General features: G+C 45.8%; 1 protein-coding gene across 1 annotated transcript in view; it reads right to left on the reverse strand.

Moving 5' to 3' along the window:
• COQ8A (coenzyme Q8A) overlaps positions 1 to 18,022 on the reverse strand; it is a 65,666-nt gene extending 47,644 nt beyond the window's left edge. Inside the window, exon 1 of the mRNA XM_014598148.3 lies at positions 17,917 to 18,022. The gene's annotated coding sequence lies outside the window, so the exon portion shown is untranslated. The remainder of the gene's footprint in view (positions 1 to 17,916) is intronic.
• Between the last annotated feature and the right edge of the window lie 319 nt (positions 18,023 to 18,341).

Raw genomic sequence — 18,341 nt, forward strand, 5'->3', positions numbered from 1 at the left:
AGAGTTCAATAACACAGGCATGGACCACAGTTTAAATGCATAAGCTCCTCTTTCACTATCTGGAGCACTGGGAGATGGAGTTGAAACTACTGGAGCAAGAGTAATGTATTCAAGGAAAATTAAATGGGTCCATACTAACACCTAGCCCATCTAAAAAATTAAATATTAAAACCAAACTCTTCCTTTCACTCAAACAGGAGTTCAGGAGCTGATTTTGCCAACAGACCACAGAAGTCATATAGCTGAAAAGATGCTTAAGAATTGATGTCTTGCAACAAAAACAAAACAAGTTGAGAAGCTAAAAAAGCCACAAATGGAAAACATATTGCTCAATATGCACTCAACGCTCAACTGCTAAATATAACAATGAGCAAATATGACCAGTTCCCATTTGTTGGTTTTAGCTATAAAGCAGATATTGAGTCAAACTCACTGCTAACAAAATTCTGTTGACTTCCATGAGATTGCATCCATTTCAGCCAACAATGTTTTAACCCTTTCACCACCTACAAGACTTTGCCTATAGTAAGTTCATTCAAAATGCTCAGGGATGAGACCCAGGAGACTGCCTTTCAGCACCTCTGCTTAGGAAGTGGGCCATCTACCTGGCAGTTACAAGCTCAGCCAAGGTGGCCATGTAAGTCTGCCTTTATTAGCATGTGGGGAGGCATAGCACAGCAGGGCGTATATCCATTTTCTATGCAAACATTTTTGTCTATCATGTTGGACACAAGCACCAAATGGACTCCTGGGGTCCACTATGAAGCAAGATTCTTTGCAAGAAGGCTCCATGACAGTGGGATGTTACTAAAATAAGAAACATCAAGTAGTAGACTATATAAAAGAAACAGTTCTAATGTTAAACTGGAGAGGTGCTTGTTGTTTGACTGTATATTGTGACAGTACTGTAGGTATGCCTAGAATTTTATAAAGCCACACTGGACACAGGTCGTGCCTTAAGGAGCTTGTACACCAACTCAAAAACTGAGCACTCCTCAGCTCCACAAGGGTGTGAAATTGTCAATGGCAAGGAGATCACCACAAATAAAAGGTCGATAGAAGTAGGATTTTAAGAGTCACAATCCTGAATTCTACTGCACATTACTGTTAGCTCCCCTCTTATTCTTAATGCTCTGCATGCCCCATGTTGGTCAGTATCCAAGCATCAAGTAGAGCAAAGGAAAAAAACAAGCTTACATGGTGCCTGGTTACAGACCTCTTCCAAGAGGAAGTTGTAAACCAGGAGAATAAACATTCATTTTCAGTAACGTTAGGCTCCCCAGGAAGGTAGATTTCCTGTGTAGGGGAAAAAAAAGAAAAAAAAAAAAGGAAAAAAGCGAAGCACCCAATTTTGAAGAGCTCATGGACAAAAGGACACGCAAAACTCAGTTACTCTGAGAGGGATATGGAAAGTGGAAGTCAAGAGACTATCAAGGAATGGACAGGAAGGCATGGAAGAGAATGAAAATAACCGGGAGAAAAAGGAGGCCAAAACTGGGAAGATTACTTTTCCTCTCCTCTGGTCTGATCCAGTGTCCTTCACCTCCTTTTATGAAGGGGTTGGGAGGGGTGGGGGACAGACAGTAAAAATGATAAAAATCCTAGAAGACAAGAAGAGTCAAGAAGCACAATAAAATCTGCCACATCAGGGTTCAAGACAGGTTAGCCAAATACTAGACTCAGGTGTTCAAATCCAATGCAGCAAACAGTGGAGGGACACTTTATTCTACTAGAGCAACACTACTGCAAAAGAATAGTACAAGCAAGCAGCTCTGAAAGACAAAGAAGAAAAAGAAAGAAAACAATTCAACCAGCCCTGGCCTCCCATCTGTAAAGACAGGTTATGATATGGTTAGAATGATTTCTGAAAACCCATCATCAAGAACAGGTAGGAACTAGACCACTTTCCATACTGACAAACCAGTCACATCTCCTGCCAACAGTCAAGCTGTTTGTAAACCGGGCTAGAAAAAGTTCTGTGGCCAACATGGCAATCTTGGCTTATTGTCCTAGCACAGACAAGGCTAGGATGGCTCAGTTTAGTTAACCTTGTTTCACACCTACAGCACATCTCTGAACAAAATGTCCCACAGCTCTTAAATGGAAGACGACTGGAAGTTGTTGGGAAGGATAACATCAAGTCACTTTTACATCTAAAAATGTGAAAAAGAGTAGTGAGAAGGGGGGATTAGAGAGTTAAATTACATGCCATGCCTGCAGCTCATCTGCCCCCTGCCACTGGACTGACTTTCAAGCCCAGTTGAAATCATACAAACTAAAAAAATAAATACAAATATCAAGAAACATTAACCTCAACTGATTGTTTTTACACATGACAACTCTGTGATACAGTATCCTGCTTGCCAGAAATTTCAAACACAGCTCTCAGGCTGCATCTGGCCCACAGAGGTGTTCTATCCAGCCCACTTGGTTACCGACTGGCAAACAGAAGTTATGGGGTGTGGTGGGGTGGAAACAGCCTGCTGCAGAGTCTGGGTCCCTTAACCCCTGGTAGACATGGCAATCAGCAAGCAAGGGCTGACAGTCCCAATCATCACCCATCTCTACTGCCATGGTCCTACCTCCCTAGCTAGAGCTGATGTCACACTGTCACACAGTACCCTGCAAGCCAGGGGTACCCCATGGCAAGCCAGAGCTGCCAGCACTGCATGCCCCAGTCTGGATCTGGCCCTGGGGCAAGAATTGAGTTTGACACCCCTGGTGTCAGCTACTAAGAACAGCATGCTGAGAGACAAGACATCGCCACCCCTCCCAAAGATTTGAGTGCAATATTTTAACGACTATTTAAGCAACAACCACATGAGTACACACTTACTGCAAGACACTCCTTTAGAGTGAATGGTACAGCACCAGATCTAAGGCAAATTGCATAAGCCCTCGACAAGAGCGGGTGCCTGATAAAACTTCATGTTCATGCATTTACACCAGTCCCTCTGCCAAAAATAGTGGGTCAACTTTTGATCCTTATGCAGTTCAACCAGATGCCTGAACAGTCAGGAACTCGGGCAGCTAGTTTCCTCTTTCAACTTTTTAAAAAGGTATTAATAATTTAAAATCAATGAAGTACTGTAACAGATCCTGACACAGGAAGTTTATATTTCTGACCCTCCTAAAGAACACGCATGCATGAAGTTGGAGTTGCATGTCCCATTCCCCCCACACACTCCAGGGACCACTCCGCCCACCAGTAGCTCACCCTCCCTTCACCGCCAGAGAGGCAGGTAAGTCAACGGGATGTGTGCACAACACAGGGGTTTAATCAGCCCTAAACACCACGGGGGTTTAATCAGCCCTAAACTGAAGCTGTGTTTTTTAAAACCCACCGCTTCAATTTAGGGCTCCTGTTTTGTCTACATACACCCTAACACTAGTTTTTAAAATAGTAGAGCAACTGTAACCCACATAGTCCTCAACTCCTAAAGGTAAAAGTGAGCATTTTTGGTCTGTAATAATACTTCAGGACCCTGAGGAATTTATAATGGTGGGTGGGCACAAACAAAAATCAAGTTCCAGTACCAGATACAATGGGGGGGTTCTACCAGAAATTAGCATCTCAATTTTACCAAAGGGGAGAACTGAGGCACAAAGAGGTTAAGTGACTCACCCCAGTGTCTCTAGTAAGATATGGCTGTGCTATGGAAAAGAACCAGGTATCCTAATTCACCAGCCTAACATTTTATCCACTAGCCCAGAGGGCCTCCTGTATCATTACTTATCTGTACCCATCTACTTTACACAGATTTAAGAGAAAAAGAGGCCAAGGGACATGAAAGGTAGCTGACTGATGGAGCAACAAAGCAATGAATTCATTTCCAAGCCTGTGACAAACTTCACCAAGGCTGAACCTATGTTACCATTCTTCAAAGTACCCATCACTGCTATCACTAGGGATCCTGGTTATCTCCGATTTAAAAAACAAATGGGATTCCAGGTTTTTCTTTATGTACTTTGACATCCCTACCTTCCCCTCCAGTTCCTGCTGTTGCTACTGCCGGCTGAAGCTCTGAAGCTTGCCATGGTGGAGGAAAAGGTTGTTTTTCTTGGGGCTGGATGACACAGTGATAGCTGGGGATCCAGGTTCTCTCTGATTTTAAAAAAAATCCCCAATTTTTGGGTTAAAAAAAAGTAAACCCAAGCCCACATTTTTCCATGATTAAAATGAAACAGCACTATACATATATCTATATATAAATGGTGTTTCATTTAAATCATAGATTCATAGATGTTAGGGTCGGAAGGGACCTCAATAGATCATCAAGTCCGACCCCCTGCATAAGCAGGAAAGAGTGCTGGGTCTAGATGACCCCAGCTAGATACTCGTCTAACCTCCTCTTGAAGACCCCCAGGGTAGGGGAGAGCACCACCTCCCTTGGGAGCCCGTTCCAGACCTTGGCCACTCGAACTGTGAAGAAGTTCTTCCTTATGTCCAGTCTAAATCTGCTCTCTGCTAGCTTGTGGCCATTGTTTCTTGTAACCCCCGGGGGAGCCTTGGTGAATAAATCCTCACCAATTCCCTTCTGTGCCCCCGTGATGAACTTATAGGCAGCTACAAGGTCGCCTCTCAACCTTCTCTTGCGGAGGCTGAAAAGGTCCAGTTTCTCTAGTCTCTCCTCATAGGGCTTGGTCTGCAGGCCCTTGACCATACGAGTTGCCCTTCGCTGTACCCTCTCCAGGTTATCCGCATCCTTCTTGAAGTGTGGCGCCCAGAATTGCACGCAGTACTCCAACTGCGGTCTGACCAACGCCCTATAGAGGGGAAGTATCACCTCCCTGGACCTATTTGTCATGCATCTGCTGATGCACGATAAAGTGCCATTGGCTTTTCTGATGGCTTCGTCACACTGCCGGCTCATGTTCATCTTGGAGTCCACTAGGACTCCAAGATCCCTTTCCACCTCTGTGCCACCCAGCAGGTCATTCCCTAGGCTGTAGGTGTGCTGGACATTTTTCCTCCCTAGGTGCAGCACTTTGCATTTCTCCTTGTTGAACTGCATCCTGTTGTTTTCTGCCCACTTGTGCAACCTATCCAGGTCTGCCTGCAGCTGTTCCCTGCCCTCCGGCATGTCCACTTCTCCCCATAGCTTTGTGTCATCTGCAAACTTGGACAGAGTACATTTCACTCCCACGTCCAAGTCGCTGATGAAGACATTAAAGAGTATCGGTCCAAGGACCGAACCCTGCGGGACCCCACTGCCCACACCCTTCCAGGTCGAAACCGACCCATCCACCACGACTCTCTGGGTGCGACCCTCTAGCCAATTCGCCACCCACTGGACTGTGCAGTCATCCACATCACAGCCTCTTAACTTGTTCAGCAGTATGGGGTGGGATACCGTATCGAAGGCCTTCCTGAAGTCTAAGTATACGACATCCACCCCTCCTCCTGTGTCCAGGCGTTTCGTAACCTGGTCATAGAAAGAGACTAGGTTGGTCAGGCACGATCTGCCCGCCACAAACCCATGCTGGTTTCCCCTCAGCATAATTTGTCCTGCTGGGCTCTCACAAATGTGAGCCTTGATAATTTTTTCAAATACTTTACCAAGGATGGAGGTGAGACTGACCGGCCTATAGTTGCCCGGGTCCTCCTTCCTCCCCTTTTTGAAAATGGGAACCACGTTAGCCCTTTTCCAGTCCTCCGGGACTTGGCCCGTGCGCCACGAGCATTCGAATATTCCCGCCAGTGGCTCTGCAATGACGTCAGCCAGTGCCCTCAGCACCCTCGGATGGAGCCCATCCGGGCCTGCCGACTTAAAGGCATCCAGTTCTTCCAAGTGACTCTGCACCACCTCAGGATCTACGCATGGAAGTCTGGCACCTTGCTGCTGCCTCTCTACAACCCCAGTGAGAGACTTGTCGTGCCCCTCGCTTAGGAACACTGAGGCAAAGAACTCGTTGAGGAGTTCAGCCTTGTCCCCCCTATCTGTCACCAATTGTTTCTGCCCATTTAGCAGCGGTCCTATTCCTCCCTGGGCCTTCCTTTTACTCCCAATATATCTAAAAAACAATTTCTTGTTGTCCTTTACTTGGGTTGCCATCCTCAGCTCCATGGTAGCTTTGGCCCGCCTAACTGCCTCCCTACAAGCACGAGCAGAGGAGGTATATTCATCTTTAGTGATCTCACCCTGTTTCCACTTTTTATGTGCCCCCTTTTGGCCCTTAGACTGCCCTGGATTTCTCTGGTCAGCCATGGAAGCCTCCTGGCCCCTTTCCCTCTTTTGCCTCGCTCGGGCAATCATGGAAAAATGTGTATTTGGGGTTACTTTTCTTTTTTAACCCAAAACTGGTGATTTTTTTAAATCGGAAAAAACCTGGATCCCTGGCTATCACTGTATCAATCAGCTCCAAGCTGGTATCCCATTTGTTCCCTGCACACCACAGACAAATGTTTACTCTACAAATTCATGCTGTGACCATAAGTCAAGTAAAAGGTACCATTTTTAAAATACTAATATCTAGCTCTCATATCATACTTTCATGCAGTTTGATAGTGGATGTAAATCTGCCCTCGTATCACCAACAGCAGTGGCAAGTTCCATCCCCCACCCTAATTCCCCTATATACCAGGGTCGACACTATGAAATGTGTTTTCATTAACTGGCTTCCTTGTGTCCTAAATGACCAGGATGTCCAGAGAGCAGTAAAAGGAGATGGTGATTTCCCCCTTTATAAGGAACCAAAATAGTTCCTAAAGTTCAGCTAAAGAGACTCAACATTTTGTACATCAGGATCAGTGACATTCCTCTCCAAATAACTAAGCTGACATAAGGCAAGGCAGAATGACACCTTAGGCCCTAGTCGGAAAGCCCTGCCTTCTGTCTGAACTCAAACTACACAGAGCTAACTACCTCTCTCTAGGTTTATTTAGTTAAGAAACGGAGGAGCTGTAGAGTTACCAAGCCCTTCTCTGTTAGGAATTCTGGGGTATTTACTTTTGAGGGACACAGCTTATTTAATTAAACATGTACAAGCTCTGACAACACTTTTAAAAATATCCTTGCACAAATAAGATGGCATGCTTCCCTGCCTTCTGCCTAACTTCAGACTAAGGGGAGGAAGGTACAATAACCACTCTCTACAAATAATATCTACCAGTGACATTTAAAACTGAAACATCTTCAAATGCAGCCCAGCTCTTTTGCCTTCTAATCACTGCTGCAGCAGTCAATGCTTTGATTCAAAGTGGGCTGTGTTTCCAAAAACTTCTGAAGGATTAGTGGTAGTATAAAAGTGATGGTCCTCATTTTTTACCAATAACAGCTGGCTGGGAAGCCTGTATGAACAGTTTTCCCTATAAATAGCTTGAGATGCAATAAAGGAGTTTAAAAAAAAAACAAACCCAAAACCTTCATGCTGGCTTTGGACACCACAAGTCTGCATGCTGCTTGCTTTATTTTAGGCAGATACATCAGTGCAGAATGAATGTTCTGCACTGATGGCTTTACTTACTTCATTCTGGTTAGGTTAGACATTGTCTGGGGATAGGCGAAAAACACTGTCATGACCCATGTGTCTGGAATTAATGGAACTACTTTCTACCCAGGTCAGAGATCTAGAAATAATTCACTTTCACCAATTAAGAGTCTAACATGAGACTTTATCCTCTTTATTAAAGGCTCCTTGATCTACTTGGTGCCATCCTGATTGAAAAACTTATAATTTTAATCCCCTCAAGGCCAAATTCTGCTCTCAGTGGGTGTGTATACATGTACCATCTTTCTGACCACTAGACTGAGGTATATTATCTTGAGTCGCATTAGTTAATATTGCCACGTGTCACAGGATGACTGCTACCAAGTCAAGGAGCTCTGTGTTTGTGCTCCAACATGGCTTAACTTATCAGCTTCGCTGACTTAGTTAATAGGGCTGTGCAAAGCTTCGGTAGCTGATTCAATTCGGAGGAGATTCGGCCCAATTCGGGGACCAAATCTCCGAATCTGAATCAAATAGGGAGACCCCTTAAAAGCTCCAAATTGATCCGAAACTTTTCCGAATCTATTCAGATGCTTCAGAAAAGATTCGGCTGCTTCGGAGATTCGGTCTATGACCGAATCTCCAGCCTCCAGCTGGTAAGTCTGTTAGGGTTGGGGGAGGGAAGGGGTGTGTGGGAGAGGGAGGGACTGGGGCTGGGACAAGCTGACCATCCGGGACAGGGGGCGCATTACTCGGGGAGGGGGAGTGAGGGATGTGGGCGCAGCAGTGCTGAGAGCAGAAGCTCTGCCCTGCTGCTGCTTGCTCAGCTGGAGTGGTGGGCGGGTTAGAGAAATGGGATATAGGCGTGACTCACTCTAGGTGGAAGGGGGCAAGCAGCAGCAGAGCATAGCCCCAGCTCACAGCGCTGCCACACCTGCATTCTGCGCCTCCCACACTGGCTGGCAAGTGGCAGCAGAGCAGAGCCCCCACTCCCAGTGCTGTTGCAGGCACGGTAGTGCTGGGAGCAGGGGCTATGCCCTGCTGCCACCCACAGCAAGCCACACCTGCATCGTGCCCCCCTCCCCCCCATGCCAGCTGGACAAATGGCAGCAGGGCATAGCCCCCACGGCTCCCTCTGCCGGGGTAGAGGCAGGCACAGCCGGAAGAGCCGTGGGAGAAGCCCCCATAGCTGCCCTGCCCCAGCCTCCCAGCACTTTAAAAAAGAAAAGCCCTGCACTCACCAGCATTGGCAGCGGTGATAGGGGCCTCTGGGCACCCATGGCAGAGCACCCCCACGCAGCACAGGGCAGTGGAGGGCAGCGGGGATCACCTTCCCCAACCACCTGACAGCTGCCCCATGAAGCAGGTGCAGCATGGCTCGGCAGGGCGCTGTTGTGCAGCTGTTAAGTCTGTTGTGGTAGATGGGGAGGGGGGTAAGGAAAGAGTGGGGGGGGCAGATCAAGGCCCCCATGGTGAGGGAGGAAGTGGGGCTGGGGCAGGGACTAAGTCAGGTGCTGCCCAGCTGGGGTTGGGGGTGGATCCCACCACTGTGCATACCCCGTGCCCCTGGATCTGCACAGAGCAGGTGGGCTGCTACTGCAGGCTGGGGCTGTGCTGGGCTCTTCTCAGCAGGGGGTTGGGCTGGGCTGTGCTTGGAGTGGGCAGCAGCGCTGGGAAGAAGGGTTGGTGGGCCTAAGGTGAATTTTGGAGTGGCTGTACCCCCCACCCCCTCCCCGTAACTGCGTCCCAGCACTGCAGCCCCTCCCCCCCCACCCAATGAAATCCCAGCCCATGCCCCCCACTGGGAAGAGCCCAACACAGCCCCAGCCCGCAGCAGCAGCCCTCTTGCCCCGTGCAGATCTGGAGGCACAACCCCCCCACCCCCCATGCCCTCCCAAGGTGCACGCAGCAGCCGCCCCCACCCCTTCCTGCACCCTCCAGACAAGCCACTGCTCCATCCTGTACCCTGCCCTGGCTGAGCAGTGCCTGCCCCAGCCCCACACCCTCTGTCACTGTGGGGCCTTGATCTGCTTCCCCATGACCCTTTCCCACCCCCCTCCCCTTCCAGTACAACAGACTTACCAGCTGCATGCAGCTCTCCATGCTGTATCGGAAATTGGATCGGTATCAGCCAATATTCCTCCTTACAAACTGGCTATTGTTATTGACCCCAAAAATCTCTATTGGTGCACCCCCAACTTCTGTGCAACTCCTCTGACTTGTACCCCTGCTGCTGCATTGGAATCAACCAAAATGTTACCTGTGTATCACGAATATTCATCCCTTGAGGGAAAACTACACGTTGGGAGGAAGCACACAGCTCCTTGCCATTTCAATTTATTAAACTCTTTAAGAATAGTCTACTTAGCAGAGATAATCACTAGAAGCTAATCCAATACTTTCTCCTTGACCCCATAAAACAAAACATACAAGATGGTGCATCAACTAAGCCATCTCATAAAAGAGCAGGTCCCCCCAGCAAAGAAGACACAATCACCACCAGCAGCCCAGTTTTCTGGAAGGAAAACTACTGCCAGTCTTGCCTTACTGGCTTTGAGTGCTTCTATTAAGAGGATTTTTGCACAACTGGCCTCATTTATTGAAACTGTGAATCTATCAACAAAATAATTTCTACCATTTCCTCTTTCAACAGCTAGGGTTTAAGCTGTAAGTTTTAGGAAGTAAAATCCCTCTCCTCCCACCCCCTATCTCCTTGTTTACCCAGACAGTGGAATAGAACCAAAGGAAGAAGAACTCAGGACCGTCACTAGACAGCTGATCTGCTGAAGATACAGAAACAAGTTCTGTTGTACTACAGCACAGCCTAATTAAATCATTTAATTTCCCAAGCAATTAGTTTCTCCCTATAAGTCTTCAGAAGGACTACTGGGGGTTTAACTGCCTATTCTCCTTGGTAACCAACTACTTTTCATCCACTCTGAAGTAGTTACAAATTTTCCAGTGCTGCTGTTCCATTTTAAACTAACACTGCCAATTAAAAAAACCCTGCTCCTATCAGAAAGTCTTTTTATGTAGGTAATCTACAGTCTCACTCTGCTGATGTAATGTACCAGCACCAGCTCCTGTTGTAGAGAGCACCTAAAGTTACTATAAATGAAAGTTTAGGAAACAGCCAAAATATTTTTCATTTTTCCAGTACATGCATTTGGCAATCCTTTAAAAATAGCCTGTTTCACTATCAGCTCTGAATAGAAAGCTCAGACTCTAATCCTACAAACACAAGTAGAACTAATACATTAAAGCTAAACACAAGTAATAAGCTTCTATTTGTGTGGCTTTTTCTTGCTGTACCTGAAGAAACAATATATTAAGAAAACAGGAAAACATGGTAAAGCCACATAGCTTGTCGGGGGGGAAAGTACAGGTGGCCTGGAGTACAGGTACTTATTGCATGCATCTCACCAACTAGGTGAAGACAGGTCTTTCGTTAGTACTCTGAACAGGAAACCAACAACCCCAGTCCCTCACTATTGATCCTGAAAGAATGTATGCATAATCAGACCTTGGGCAACTGAATTTTGGCCTTGTCCTGTAAGTTAGGGTTAGGTTCAAACTGAGCAGCTTCTCAATACATACAAACCTATTTATAGACTAGCTAAAAAATTAGTGACCTTGCTACCAAAAAGAATTTTCCAGTTCTTGTTTTGCTATCAGTTCTTTTTATTTGCATATGCTCACAATACTGGGCTATGTAGAAAATAAATCCTTAGAGACACCGCAGGTCAAATGGGATCACCTAATATACCATTCAAGTTTTGTTCTCTTGAGAGTGAAACTAGGTCTACTGGAATTCCTACATTCTAATTTCAACTCTGACACTGGCCCTGGTCAAATTATATAACCTTTCTGGTTTGGGTTCTCTGTTCATTATATGGAAATATACATGACACATCTTGGACATCTGTACATATAAAGCAGGAGACGAGAGCTTCAGTGCTACATATCACTACCATAATTATCTTCATGCTTTGCAAGTTCTCAGGCTTGTAATACAGAAATTGTAAACCACTCTCCCAAACTACAGAAGTCAATTGCTGCATACAAAGCAATTAGTTATGGAGAACTTAAATGGTATTTTTCAGGGCATCTACATGACTTAGGAGGACCCACCAATTCTTTACAAGCAATAAAAAGAGCAAAACTGCCAAAGAGGAGAAAAAACAAGCAAGTTTCTTCTGGTCATGTGTAGCACTGCATCTCCCTTGGCTGGGATGATCTAGTTGGGGACAGTCCTGCTTTGAGCAGGCGGTTGGACTAGATCAGCGTTTCTCAACCTATGGGTCACAACCCAAAAGTGGATCACAAATGTTAAAAATGGATTCTTCTTTAAAAGAGAAAAATGTGGGAAACCATGGCTTTTCCCTTGCAAGCTGGCAAAGTTCCAGCCTGCAAGGGGCTGCTTCGGGCCGCCCATACACTCCCCCCTACCCAGCAAGAAGCCAGCAAGATTGAAAGGTCACTTTCTTGACAACACACATGCATACACACATGCACGCACACACATTATGCTTAGCAGTAATGTTCAATCCTATCCTTCTCCCATGCGGGCAAGAAGGGTTTCATATCTTCAGCCAGTTTCAATATGTTCATATAATTGCCAGATGATCTTTGTAATCATCTTTTTCCCCACCTCCCACACCCAAACTTTTGAAAATGCAGGCACCCAGTCTTCAGTAACATAATTTACCCATATCGCCTAATCTTTATGAGACCTTAGGAGGGAACATCCCTTCCACAAGAGCACCAGTATGTGGTTAATATCTGGGCTCCACGGGCCAAACGAAATCACCTGGCAAGTCAGATCTGGCCTTCAGGCCAAGGGATACTGACTCCCACTCTCTAGTGACTAAATTAAGTGCTTTGATTATCACCTTTATGAAAAAAAAATTTTTTTTTGTTTTACTGAGCAGATGCAGGGATGAACTAGGTTAAACAGAAATCTAAGCTTGTAACATTTTTAGGCAGTACAGAGGATTTATACAAAACTCTCATAGCAGATATAGCATGCTTCCTATGTCCAGTCAACAAAATACCTAACAAAATTCCAATGCTGTAGAAAACCTCTTTTATACAGATGTAACTATATCCGCTCAGTGATTATCCCTCATTGCAAAACAGATGTGCATACACATGCCAAAAAGATAGAGAAGGCAAAACTACACACCCTGTCATTTCTTGCTTTTATTCACCCATTTAAGGTTATTTAAATGCAGTTTGCTGGAATTTAAAAAGATAAATACTAGCTATCCCAGAGACCAGAACAGCTGCGAGTTCTGTGCATGTGTTGAAATTTAGGTTTTTGTGAACAAAATCAACATTTGTTAGTGTATATCCATTGCTTCATGGCAAGGGAGGCTTTTACTGTGTATTCAACTTCCCAGCCCTACCCTAATCATTATGCTCTGCAGTAAATAAATGTTTTGGCTCTGTACAAACAGAATTTGTTTTACCATCATTCCCATTTCAAAAGGAAAGCATGCACCAAAGATATGAAGAGAACTACAAGACCAGAAATCACCAGGGCAACTAATACAAATGTCTGTCCTCCCATTCTGGGGCACAGCACTACTGCAAGAGAGCACTACTGCAAGAGAGCACAATGAGCTCGACGCTAGCGCTTCTTCCTACAGATTCTTCCATTAAACAATTTTAGATTGTAACAGCCAGGACAGTTGGGCAATAGCATATCACATGGTACTTATTATAGTGCTTCAATCTTGTTATATCCACCCTCAGGCAGCACAGTTCACTCACTGGTATAATACTGTGATTGTGGGAACAAAAAAGAAACACATACACGTATATAGCTGAATGCATCACCAGGTATGCATTTCAAAAGGTAGTGATCCCTACATCAAATACAATATTCCACAGTAAGTTGTAAAGAAACAAAGGGCCAAAGTTATCCCTTGTTACTGCCCTGGTGTCAAAGCGACTCCCAGAAGGAACTATTACCCACAAACAGATTTTATGTAAACAATCCATTGGGAGAGCAGTAATCCAAGACCTGTCCTTCTCTATATGTTTTTTCCAGAAACTGACAACCTGACAAACAGGGTATTAAACAACAGACCTCCACCTGCCTTTAAGGGGGCTATTTTGGAAGACTGCAAGTCAAATAATTCTCTTCTTGCAGCACAGATTCAGAATGGGCTATTTTTAGACTGCCTTAAATACTGTAGATGAAACATTCACTACAGCTTCACATAACGCAGAACAGCTGGAAGCTGGCTGTACATGCAACTCTCCTTGACTGCAGTGAAACAAAGTGACCAGTGAACTAACAGTAAACTTAGAGAGAGGAACTCTATCTTCTGACCCTTCATTTTATTTATCACATTACATTATTTTTAAAAGAGAGAATGTTTGCCTCTTTGCTACCTCTGTTAAATCCCTGAAGGTTACCCGTGTTTCTCCTGTGAAGAACATAAGAAAGTTGGGCTGGAAAGGACCTCAAGAGGTCATCTAGTCCAGCCCTTTCTCAAGTCAGGGATGGTTTAGCCTAAGAGAATCCTGGCAAGTGTTTGTCCAACCTGGTCTTGAAAATTTCCAAGGATGGAGATTCCACAGTTTATCTAGGCAGCCTGCTCCAATGCTTGATCATCCTCATAGTCAGAAAGTTCCTCCTAATCTCCAATCTAAAGTTCCTCTGCTGCAGCTTGAAGCTATTGCTCTTCATCCCACCCCCTACTGGCATAGAGAAAAACCTGTCTTCATTAGCTCTAATATCGCCTTTTGGGTATTTGAAGACTGTTATCAAATCCTGCCCCACTCAGCCTTCTCTTCTCCTGACTAAACAGCCCTAGTTCTTTCAGCCTCTCCTCCTAAATTGTTTCCCGGGCCTATCAATCATTTTTGTTGCTCTCTGCTAAACAGACTCTTTCCAATCTGTCCACATCCTTTTTGAAGCATCAGGCCCAAAATTGGACACAGTATTCCAGGTGAGTCCTCAACAGTGCTGGTGAGTTGCAATGATTCATCAAAACATAACTGATTTATCTACATGATATTTCATCTAAACAGGACAACAATGATTTATCTAAAACTTTCAAGACTATAAAGGTCATTGCTGGCAAACAACAAAAAAATGTAAATTGAGCTCACAATGTGTTTGATAAAGAGAAAAATCAAGTTATTTGTTCCAAAAGGAATGGTAAGCATATCTTCTCCTGCTACACTGTCCTTTACATTAAGAGAAAGAATAAGGAGCCAAAAAACTTACTCTATCAAACAAATCCAGAAGCTATTGCTGCATTTTGTTTTTACTAGATAAATAACCCATTTTCATCAGCCGTTTCATCTCAGAACCATATTTCTAGTCTACTTTGCAATTTGAAGTCAACTATACCTTCCTAGTATGTTATATACCAAAACAATAATTTTTGGGTTTTGGATCCCAATACTTAAAGCATATTCAATGCTCATTGTTGGGCACAATAAAATCTTGAACAAGATCTTCATCTTAGCTGAGGAACAGATGCTGCATTTGTCCCAGGGCCAGTCATGCCTGTGTTTGTCCTGGAGCAGAAAAGTTGCAGGATTGGTATGTGCACATACCGCACTTCTAATCAGAGTTTAGTAAGCAGCAGAATACACTGCCATTTGTTCAGGTTTTGTGCAGTGATTCAATAATGCAATCCTGGGATAATTGTTCAGGCGACACTTTGCAATTTCCTGGGACAAACTTAGGACTAATGCCACAAACTTTTCTAGAGTCTTCCCCAGGGCCAATAGACATAGATGTCCAAATAATTGGATTCTGTCCTCCCAGGATGTGTGGGGCATCTGTTCATAGCCTTAGTTAAATAAAAGAGAAGCCAAGAATATATGATTTTTTTTCCCATGAGACTGCTACCAACAGACAAAGACATCATAAAGGGAAGTTAAGAAGTGTCATGTCAGACATGCCTGTTCCTTTTTAAAAAAGCAAAAAGCATGTTCTCTTAAAATTAATTGTTTCAATTACTGAGTAGAATAGTTAGCACCTTTACTCCCCGCCCCCACCTCCCCCTTCAGCTTGGACAGTGAATAGTTAATGTCACCATGGTTATAGATAGTTACTTTATCAAACAAGTTTCTTTTTCTTATTCTCATACACTACTACACCGCTACAAGATCAGAGCCTTCAAAACTGTATTTGGGGGGGGGGGGGGGGGGGGGGCGGCTGGCTCCACCTCCTTGCTCTTGGTTGCAATAGGATGCATGTGAACATCTTGGTGATATACAAGAAACATCAGTTTTTAAGTAACATGCATTTCAGCAGAAATGTCAACGAACTGTTAATAGCTATAACTAAAGACCAACCAGTTAATTTAACCTATAATTTAATTAAAAATGAAATTACAATTGTATTAGTCTGATTTAATTAAGGACTAAACAAATAAAAGTGGTCTATATCCAAAGGAGTAAAAAGTTCTTTAAAAAAAGTCAGTACAAGTCCATTATTTTTCATCCATAGTAGGAGACCTGTAGATTTTCTAAACACAAGATGCAAGACTGTTTTTACAAATATTGGATGTCCAACATTTTCATACACATGTTGGTCCCTAGCCATGTTAAGTCAACTCACAGACCCTTTTTTACATGGTTGCAGAAAGCTTTAAGGAATTAGTTTCCTCATCTAATCATCACTACCCTTAAACATAAGGCATTCTAAAGCTTTTTGGTAAGTTTTTACAACTGAATTCTTATTTTGCACTTTCTTGCAACTATGACAGTGGTGATCTACCACATTACATATTTTAGTACTTGAACTAGGAGATAGCCAACTTTTCTCATTCTCCTAAAAAGGAGATGGTGAGGAATGTAATTGCAGCGCTTTCAAATTGCATCTCTGCTTTAATATAAGCCTCTTTATTTCACTGGAATCCTCCCTACAACTACACACCCTGACACAACTACACACCATTCTTCACTAGCATTTTTACAACATGATGAAGCGAGCTTCAACTCACAGAAGTTTGCATGCATCTACTTCAGTTAGTTTATAAGATGCAAACATACTCTGCCTTCTACTAGACACCAGCCTAACCTGGCTAAGTCTCATTTTTACAACAATGAACCAGGGCTCGAGGCATGCAAACTTCTGAGCACACAAGGCAGGCAGCACTTCACAGTTAACCTCTCATAAACCTGCTGTCAACGCAACTTAAAGTGGCATGCATTTAGAGAAAGGCAGCATACAAAAAAAGCCAAACATTGAGCAAGTTCTGGATTGCAAACATCGCATGTTAAGCAATGTCACACATTACAATGATCCAAAGTCCAAGTGTGCTCCTTTTTATCATGACTAATCAGTTGAAATAACCATTTTCAACCCTCTATCTGGTCATAGTTCTCAAGCTGTAGCAAATACAAAGGTTGAAGTAATAATACGGATATTGCCAATGCTGCTTGCGAATCCAGCTCCCTTAGGATCTCTCTCCTAAAACTATAAATTACTAAGGATACAATATACTGCACTGCTTTGTTTTGCCAAGCCCCGTCTGCCCTTATCTAAATGAGAACAGAAAGTTTATTCCCATCCAGGTCCCCCGTCCCACCCCCAACAAGGGATCCACACCCCACTTGAAAAAGTTAACCCGTTCTCTTCCACCTTCTCCTCCTAAGGGAGGACTCAAGCTCAGGGATCACATCAAGCTGCTGCAGGCAACCAGCCAGGGGGCAGCAGTACCATGCGGTGCCCCAGAGTCAAGGCAGTGCTGGCCAAGCCAGTGCTACAGAAAGCCATCTCTAGCACCAGCCAGGCTTTGCGGGGTGCTGACCTGCAGTGACAAGCAGGACAGGCACCCTATGTGTGGCACACAGCAGGTCGGAGGGGGAGACAGGTCCCAGAGCAGCAGAAAGAGCAGGGAGCAGAAAACAGTGCAGTAGGGGTGGCAGGGAGCACAGGATGAGGGGCACCCAGAACATCAGATGGAGCTGGGAGCAGAAAGCAGGGCTGCAGGCTAGACAGGAGACATGAAAGGGAGCCAAAAGCAGAGCAGCAGGCCAGATGGGCAACATGAAGGGGGACCGAAAGCACAGCAACAGGCCAGACAAGGGAGCCAAAAGCAGAGCAGGAGACTAGATAGGAAACAGAGACAGGAGCCAAAAGCAGAACAAAAGGCTAGATGGGAAACACAGAAGGGAGCCGAAAGCAGAGCAGAAGGCCAGACAGGAAACACGAAGGGGGGCCGAAAGCAGAGCAGGAGGCCAGACAGGAAACACGAAGGGGAGCCGAAAGCAGAGCAACAGATCAGTAGGGAGCACGGGGGAAGGGGCGAAAGCAGCGCAGCCCTTGCACGGGCACCCAGGGCTGGGGCCTATCTGCGCCCCTCTCCCCCCGCGGTGCCAGGCGCGGGCAGGACGTTGCGGGGCAGGAACGCGCGTGCGCCAGTCCCGAGTGGTCCTCAGAGAGAGCGGCGGCCGTTGGCCGTTAACCGCCGCTACAGTGTTTGGTAGCGCCCCTCCCGCCGCTCTCACCTGCCCTGCAGCTGCTGCTACCGCCGCCGCCGCCACGCGGCCTGGGGCTTGTTTACCAACTCGCCAGCCCCTGGCCGCGGCCCGGCCTCACGCCCCGCCCCCCGGCCGCTCCCATTGGCCGCCGCCGCTGCCCCGCCCCGAGCCGGAACGCTGCGACTTAGCGCGATGCCCTTCAGCAGCGCCTCCGCCCCCGAGGAGAACGTGTCGAGCTCGTGCGCCCCGCGTCTCCTCCAATCGGGAGAAGAGGCAGGGGGAAGCTCCACCAATGAGGAGGCGGTGATGGCCGAGCCCCGCCCCCCCCGGGGGTTTGCACGGCCAAGGGGACGTGAGGCCCGTGCTAGGTGGGGGGAGTAACCTGGATGCTACGTGCGCAGGGGCAGCTCCGCGCCAGCTGTCGCCCCGCCCTGCAAAGCCTGGAGCCCGCC

The sequence above is a fragment of the Alligator mississippiensis genome, chromosome 1 (genome assembly GCF_030867095.1).
Source record: "Alligator mississippiensis isolate rAllMis1 chromosome 1, rAllMis1, whole genome shotgun sequence".
Lineage (NCBI taxonomy): Eukaryota > Metazoa > Chordata > Crocodylia > Alligatoridae > Alligator > Alligator mississippiensis.